We start from the raw sequence: 7952 nt of genomic DNA, 5'->3' as shown, positions 1-7952 counted from the left end.
ATACACACTTGTTCTAAATATGCTATCCCATTCAATGTAATCTCCCCAGCTGATACATACTTGTTCTAAATATGCTATCCCATTCAATGTAATCTCCCCAAGCTGATATACACTTGTTCTAAATATGCTGTCCCATTCAATGTAATCTCTCCAAGCTGATACACACTTGTTCTAAATATGCTATCCCATTCAATGTAATCTCTCCAAGCTGATACACACTTGTTCTAAATATGCTGTCCCATTCAATGTAATCTCTCCAAGCTGATACAACTGGAAGCAAAAACTCACACCGGCCAAAACCGAGAGAATTCGGACGTGGTTATGCTGGACACTTCCACTTGGATGACTATAGTTTCGTTTTAGGGATAGCCATACATCCATGACTCATCATCGTTGACAAGTGCGTGAGAATCTGAAAAGAAGGCTTGAAATTGATCCTAATTTCATATAAACGCCTTTATTACTGGTGACGAGTCATGGATGTTACAGGTGCCAGTATAGAGTCAGTCAGCTTCACTAATGTGTACAAAGTACGAGTAGTGATCTACACCATGAACAAGCCATTCCTCTAGACTTTATACTCGTTTTGCAAGAAACGTGTTCTAAGACAAACGTTCCTCTTGCCTCTGTCGTAATCAGAATGGACAGAAAAGAGCAACATGTTTGCATCATGTTTTGTGTAACAAATGGTAAAGGAGGAACAAAAATCCTTGAAATGTTAAAAACTGCCTTTGGTGATGATGGACTATTCCTTTGGATCGTTAAAATAGCCTGACAGCTGTAACAGAAGAAGTCTTAGAACGTTTTGATCAAACCTCATATATTTAATTGTAGGCCTTTTTTTGAAAAACACTAATGCCTGCGAACAATGAACAGAGTAAAATGTACTGTTAACAATATTCAGTGAAACTAAAACAGCCTGAGAACAATGGCCATAGTGGGATCTACTATAAAAACTGTTGTAAGAATTATCATACCATGATAACAATAAACTCAGTAGTTTTATTGTTAACAAAAGTCACTGAAACTGCCAAACCAATGCTCATGGTGGAATACATCATTAACAAGATTTACTAGAATTGTATGTTTGTTTGTCTACTTTAGAATTTCGCATAAAGCTACATGAGGTCTATCTGTGCTAGCCGTTTCCCTAATTTAGCAGTGTAAGACTAGAGGGAGGCAGCTAGTCATCACCACCCACCGCCAACTCTTGGGCTACTCTTTTACCAACGAATAGTGGGATTGACCGTCACGTTATAACGCCCCCCGGCTGGGAGGGCGAGCATGTTTGGGCGACGCGGATGCGAATCCGCAACCCTCAGATTACGAGTCGCACGCCTTAAAGCGCTTGGCCATGCCGGACCTTACTAGAATTGTAACTCCATACTTATAATACACACAGTGGAATTTACTGTTAACAATAACCACTGAAGTCGTAAAACTATGAAGACAATACACATTGTGTGATCTGTTGTTAACAATAGTCACTGGAGTTATAAAATTATTTGGCAGTTATGTAATGTTTAATGTTAAGAAACACTGTGTGTATTGTTCTCACGGTGTTATAACCACATTGTTAAAAACTCAAGTATTTAAAAAACAACGATTATTTAATATATAATTGGCAATAAAACACCAGTAACTTATTATATAGGATTACAAACAGTAAAAAAAAAACTGTTGAGTTTTACATCATTTAAACAAAATGTTTTCATACACTTTACTTGTTTCAATGAGTCATCTTCAGGAGTATTTTTTTTCCAAATGCATCCTTTATTTATACAACTAGGCCCGGCATGGCCAGGTGGATAAGGCACTCAACTCGTAATCAAGGGTCGCGGGCTCAAATCTCCGTCACAGCAAACATGCTTGCCCTTTAAGCCATGGGGTTGTTATAGTGTGACGGTCAATCCCACTATTCATTGGTAAAAGAGTAGCCCAAGAGTTGGCGGTGGTGGTGGTGACTAGCTGCCTTTCCTCTAGTCTTACACTGCTAAATTAGGGACGGCTAGTGCAGATAGCCCTCGAGTAGCTTTGCGCGAAATTCAAAACAAACATTTACCAGAAGACCAATTCACGAATTTCATGCCATCTATTGACATTTTCGTCAGCTCCATCATCCTAATTTAATATTTTAAACTTATTTTTGATACGTAAGTGTCTCAATAAATTTACGTACACCCGTGCTAATTAAATTTCCAGATTGTGTTAAAGTAACAGTTCACGATCACACAGTTTACTGACAAAAACCACACCAATCTTGCAGCTTCTCACGACCACTTGTGTTGATTGAGACCATGAGTATCTCTTTCCTCTGTTTATCACACTTCCAAGCTGTTCCGCTTATTCGGGTGGCAGCAGGCCGTCATTGTGGCAAAGCTGTAAACAGATTCGATAACTGTCAAACGTATTAACAAAGATTTTCTAGCTCCGCTTAGGCGACCCAAGTTGGCATTTGCCCATGTTAGAGCAATAACTTCTGAATAGAGGGAGCCACGTACTTTTATATTCTCTTCTTATGTATCTTCACTAGACACAAAAAGATTCTGAGTACTTTTTATCCAAATCCGAAATAAAACAAAACAAAGAGATATACAACATTGACGAAACATGTTTATTACAAATACCACATGTAAACATTGCAAAGAAGTCGAAAAAAGAATTTACAAAAAAAAATAAACAGAAGAAAGTGACATTAACGAAACATACTAATGTTTGGTTGCACGAACGTAAAATAAAAATAATGAAGACACATGAACAAACTTAACAAAACTAGTTCTTGATATTGTTTATGATTTCTCTGTTCCATACACTACTGATGACGTTTCGGATGAATAGCTGAGACAGCATAATCCATTTCTGAATAAGGGCCGTTTCGGGTGCTTGAGCAGCCGGAGGAACAGAGTGTCTGTCTCATAGTAAGTCCTACAAATGCTCAATAGGATTCAAGTCCGGTGACTTAACAGTCCATTACTTGTATTTATTCAACGACATTCATGTTGTTTCACAAATATATATCCAATAGTATCAGGAAATTGGTGAACACTTGATGGTAGGATCTCTCTCACGTCATTTCCTGCTGTCAAGGGTCCTCCATTTGTTCGCCCTCGCATGCATATGTCGTCCCGAGTCAAGATTAAGCCATGTAAGAGACATATAGACAATAGGCATATATCACTTATCTTGATGTCTCCGAATCCTCATAAGTCAATGTCTTGAAAATACACAGAATCTTCTCTCATCAGTACAGGGTCCAACTGCTGAATGGTCCAGATGCTCTTAATAGCATCCAGGACTTAAGTTTATTCTCGGAAACCTTTTAAGACTGTTGATAATGTATATATAACAATGACTTGTTATATATACAGCACTGTACCTAGTGCTGCTGGTACGATCTCTGAGGTCTAATACTTCTACGACCCTGGTCCGGACTCCTGTCTTATTTTCCTGTGGTCTGGTATCAGTACCACAATCTACTGACCAAAGATTGTGACAGCTCTTTGACCTGTGCCATCTGAATCTGAGTGCGATCCTCCTGACACAGTTTGATATCCTTCAATATTTGTTCACATTGATATAAACCAAACATATCGGGCTCACTCATTACTCACCATGTCTACTGTCCCATCTTCTCTTTCACAAGCCCACCATGGGCATTTAACTCACAATCTGAGGGTTGCGGGTTTGAATTCCCGTCACACCAGAAATTCTTGTCCTTTCAACCGTGAGAAAATTATAATGTAATGGTCAATCCCAATATTCGTTGGTAAAAGAGTATCTCAATAGTTGGCGGTGGGTGGTGATGACTAGCTTCCTCCCCTCTAGCCTTGATGTAGCTTTGCGCGAAATTCAAGAAAACAAACTCTTTCACAAATTTCAAATACTTTTCCTCACATATAACATTATTTATATCTAACGGAAAGACAGTTTTAGTTTACCAAATAATGTACAATATTTCATTGTTCTCAGTACAGAGTTTTAGTTATTCCATAAAGTATTCAATAAAAATATTTCGAGAGTCTGTTTGTTTGTTTGTTTTGAATTTCGCGAAAAGCTACACGAGGGCTATCTACGCTAGCCGTCCCTAATTTAGCAGTGTAAGACCAGAGGGAATGCAACTAGTCATCACCACCCATCACCAACTCTTGGGCTACTCTTTTACCAACGAATAGTAGAATTGACAGCACATTATAACACCCCCATGGCTGAAAGGGCGGGCATGGTTGGTGCGACCGGGATTCGAACCCATGACCTTCAAATTACCAGTCGAACGCCTCAAACCAACTATAATATTAGCTAAACCAAAATATATTATAACTAATAATATTCCAGAATTCTTGAATATAATTAAACACTAAAAAATGTATTATTAAATAAAGGTCCAGCGAATATCTGTGCAAACATGCGATGTGATTTTCTACAAAAAAGTACATGGAGGAATTTTAAACCTGCACAGATCATATGACCTAGAATAATTTATCTGCTGTAATTTAATTCTAAGAAAACTGAACAAATTTCATAGAAACATGTATTAAATTTCGAACAAAGAAACCTATCTATATATACCAAGACTAAATATCAATCCAGTAACAGAGCTAACAATATGCTTTGATGTTCTTTTTTATAAAGATTATAATACATTGCTTCATCAGTTGGTTACCCTCGCGACTAACGATAGTTTCGACCACAATCCCAAAAATATCTCGTATGGTTCTGCGAGTCTAGAAGGCCTATATTAGTTCTAAATTCATGTATTAACTTATCAATGTAAAACAGTATCTATAATGTAAATATAATGATAAAAGAATTAACCTTGAAGAAAACTAGAAATATTGAACATTGTAATAGAAAGTGTTAATCAAAGGAAGATTTGATTTAACGCTCAAAATATTCATTATATATCTCAAGTTATAATTCATAATATTGCTCTGTTTTCTTCCTTCTTTTGTTAAAATTTAGATTGCTAAGCTCCTGTAACCTATGTATTTGTTTTACAAGTTTTGTTCCAAGTTACACCAAGATCTTTAAGCGTGTAGCCACTCCTAAACTTGAGCGAATAAACAAAATGGAAGACAACTAGTCAACAACAGTCACAGCTAACTCTTGACTTTTCCATGCTTGACTGAATAGTCGGATTTGACAGCTATTCTTACAGCTCAGCCATAGTCTGAAAGTGCTAATCGCAATTTTATGGAAGCGGGTCGCGAACCATGAACTCTCGGACTTACAGTTTGAGTAAGCTAAATACTAAGCTGCGCTGGCTTTCTGCTTAATTATTTTAGCTTTCTTTATTTAATCCTTTTTAGCGCACTTGACGAAGGGACACAGCTTATGATACACAGTTATGATCCCTGGGTAGATGGATATTGGTGAAAACAAAATACACCATTACTGTCTTGAAATAAATCAGATAACTTACTTTAAGATAAAGCACCTTGAACGCATATGTTGCTAAGAACATAAACTGTGTTTCTGAAAAAGCTAACGATGTTAGTTATTTTAAAAACTCGCCTAACTTTCTGATTGATGTTTACTGACTATTATTTATTATTGAATGATACAAAATACTGTAATATATTCAGTTACTTAACTTTGGCGGGAAATCACGTTACAAAGGTTGTAAAATAGATGAGGAAGTAGAACGTTTATTCTGTCGACAAATGAGACACAGGATGTTCTGCTTGCACGTCATGAGTTGTGATGAAACACATTTGGACAGAAAGTTAATTCGGCTTTACTTCGTGTACGTGTGATTGTAGATAACTGCTCGTATCAAGTGGTAGTACGTGTATTGAATACGGGTTATATCTTACAAGTCTAGAAACTTACGACTAAAAGTAAATAAGAACAGTTCGTCATTCTTACTATATCTGCTATATTTAGTGCCGACGAAGCCTGTCGCACAATACCAGAACTAAGAGAAGAAAGCACTTATCTTATTGGATAAGACTTACTGAAACAGAGAAGAACGGAACTCAGTACTAATTCTATTGTAGAGGTCTTATCATAACTTGAAATAACTGAAGTAAATACTTACTAAAACAGTGAGAAATCGAAAACAGCGCTTATACCATTAAAGAAGGCTTATTACAACAGAGAAAAACCGAATTTTGTACTTATCCTATTGGAAAAGACTTATTAACATAGAGAAGGATCGAACTTAAGACCAATCGACTAATGTTCGCTTAAGCGTTAAAATATAAAAATTTGATTAATTCCTTGAAGTACTTAACATGACTCATCTCATCAATGAGAGAAACACAGTGTATGTGTTAGTTAAACTGTAGTTAATAAGTTTTTTTCGCTGCAGACTTACTGTAGTTAGTAGGTTTGTTTCACTGTAGACTTACTGTAGTTAGTAAGTTTGTTTCACTGTAGACTTACTGTAGTTAGTAGGTTTGTTTCACTGCAGACTTACTGTAGTTAGTAGGTTTGTTTCACTGTAGACTTACTGTAGTTAGTAGGTTTGTTTCACTGTAGACTTACTGCAGTTAGTAAGTTTGTTTCACTGTAGACTTACTGCAGTTAGTAAGTTTGTTTCACTGTAGACTTACTGCAGTTAGTAAGTTTGTTTCACTGTAGACTTGCTGTAGTTAGTAAGTTTATTATTTATATAGCCCTACTTCAGGCCACAGTTTGACCATGTCACCAGTTATTCAGCCTTTTAAGATTTTTACCATATATTTTTACATCTCCGAATATGATCTACAAAAAAAATCAGGATGATGTTCAACCTACTTTTTGAGTTATAATTTTTTAAAATATCTTCTGACCATACGTTGTTGTTGGGTTGTCAAGTGATTTCACAGCCTCACTATGAAACTCCTAAGAGAACTAAACTTGGTTTGAGACCATTTTTGAATTCTGTGAGATTACTTCAGTCGGTGTAGCAAATTTCAGCCTTCTACCACCATTACTCTTGCAGCTTTAAGCAGCCAAAGTTGCCCAAAAATGAATTCACCAAAAATAACAAAAAATTAACTAAATTTTACAGGGCTGTAAATTAGAAACTATTAAAGATATTGATCTAGTCTTTGGTAGTTTTTCATTATATGGGTAGATGAGCACATGGGAAAATTTTCAAGGTATTCTGTGGGGATCACCTGGAAAATTTTTCAAAATCTGGATGATTTGACATGGAATGACCCTTTACTGTACATTCACTACTATTAATAAGTTTGTTTTACTGCACATTAACTACAGTTAATAAGTTTGTTTTACTGTACATTCACTACAGTTAATAAGTTTTTTTACTGTACATTCACTACAGTTAATAAATTTGTTTTACTGTACATTCACTACAATTAATAAGTTTTTTACTGTACATTCACTACAGTTAATAAGTTTTTTACTGTACATTCACTACAGTTAATAAGTTTTTTACTGTACATTCACTACTATTAATAAGTTTGTTTTACTGCACATTAACTACAGTTAATAAGTTTTTTTACTGTACATTCACTACAGTTAATAAGTTTGTTTTACTGTACATTCACTACAATTAATAAGTTTGTTTACTGTACATTCACTACAGTTAATAAGTTTGTTTTACTGTACATTCACTACAGTTAATAAGTTTTTTTACTGTACATTCACTACAGTTAATAAGTTTGTTTTACTATACATTCACTACAATTAATAAGTTTTTAATGTACATTCACTACAGTTAATAAGTTTGTTTTACTGTACATTCACTACAGTTAATAAGTTTTTTTACTGTACATTCACTACAGTTAATAAGTTTTTTACTGTACATTCACTACAGTTAATAAGTTTGTTTTACTGTACATTCACTACAGTTAATAAGTTTTTTTACTGTACATTCACTACAGTTAATAAGTTTGTTTTACTATACATTCACTACAATTAATAAGTTTTTAATGTACATTCACTACAGTTAATAAGTTTGTTTTACTGTGCATTCACTACAGTTAATAAGTTTGTTTTACTGT

Source organism: Tachypleus tridentatus, chromosome 9 (assembly GCF_004210375.1).
Source record: "Tachypleus tridentatus isolate NWPU-2018 chromosome 9, ASM421037v1, whole genome shotgun sequence".
Classification (NCBI taxonomy): Eukaryota; Metazoa; Arthropoda; class Merostomata; order Xiphosura; family Limulidae; genus Tachypleus; species Tachypleus tridentatus.
This window is presented reverse-complemented; position numbering follows the sequence as displayed.